General features: G+C 40.5%; 1 non-coding gene across 1 annotated transcript; it reads right to left on the bottom strand.

The window, feature by feature from the left end:
• Positions 1-676: 676 nt before the first annotated feature.
• On the bottom strand, positions 677-749 carry TRNAF-GAA (transfer RNA phenylalanine (anticodon GAA)). The gene has a single exon. It is a non-coding gene; the product is annotated as a tRNA-Phe (tRNA).
• Positions 750-986: the final 237 nt, after the last annotated feature.

Genomic DNA, 986 nt, shown 5'->3' with positions numbered 1-986 from the left:
ATAGCTGATTGCCATCGCACTTAAACTTGACATTAACTCATGCAGATAATGCTGGTTCCTGTTTATATATATATATATATATACTGGGGGGGCTCCCCCTGACGCCTACGGCGCCCAACCCCCCGAGTTCCGGACTATTAGGCCGGTTCTCCTTGAACTCTGATGACTCGAAAGGGGGGGGTTCCGCCCCACTGGTGCCCAACCCCCCCGAGTTGCAGACTGGTAGGCCATTTCTCCTTGAATTCTGATGACTCTAATTTTGAACACTCGAAAGGGGGGTTCCGGGCCTAATCCCCCCCCCCTCCCCCGAGTTCCGGACTGGTAGGCCAGTTCTCCTTAAATTCTGATGATTCGACACTCAGGGTAGCCCCTGGGTTTCAAAACTTTTCAACTAACGTGACAAAAAACGTTACAAAAAAGGCTTATCATTTTATATTATAGAATAGATTTATTTATTTGTTTTTATATTTACATGCATATATTATATCTAATGTAATTCCAATTACCATGAGACTATAATAGCACTTAACTGATAAGAGTATTTAAATGTAATTATTTCTGATCGGAAATAAATGAATAAAAGTAATACGAAACATAAAAGACAGTACTATTTCTTGAAATTTGAAATGAAATATAAATGAAACTGAAAATCGAGTGAATAAAAAAAAAACCTCTCTGCCGAAACCCGGGATCGAACCAGGGACCTTTAGATCTTCAGTCTAACGCTCTCCCAACTGAGCTATTTCGGCAACGTGCTTCCTTTCTTTGATATGATAAATATAATTAAACCTGTAGTCCATTTTTCTCATTTTTGAAGAATGATAATAGTGAAATGAAAAACCACAGGTCATCCCCGGAAATTAAGTAGAATGTGCTTAACAAGAGTGTCAGGAATATATTTTTCGCTTGGAGAGAGAGGGCGGGGGGAAGGAATGAATGGAATGCGTTGCCCGACTCAGTTGCGAGTGCTTCGTCTGTAAATAAGT

The sequence above is a fragment of the Typopeltis vanoorti genome, chromosome 1 (genome assembly GCF_054136105.1).
Source record: "Typopeltis vanoorti isolate ZY-2024b chromosome 1, IOZ_Tvanoo_1.0, whole genome shotgun sequence".
Taxonomy (NCBI): domain Eukaryota; kingdom Metazoa; phylum Arthropoda; class Arachnida; order Uropygi; family Thelyphonidae; genus Typopeltis; species Typopeltis vanoorti.
Note: the sequence above shows the minus strand (reverse complement) of the source record. Positions and strands in the feature narration are given on the sequence as shown.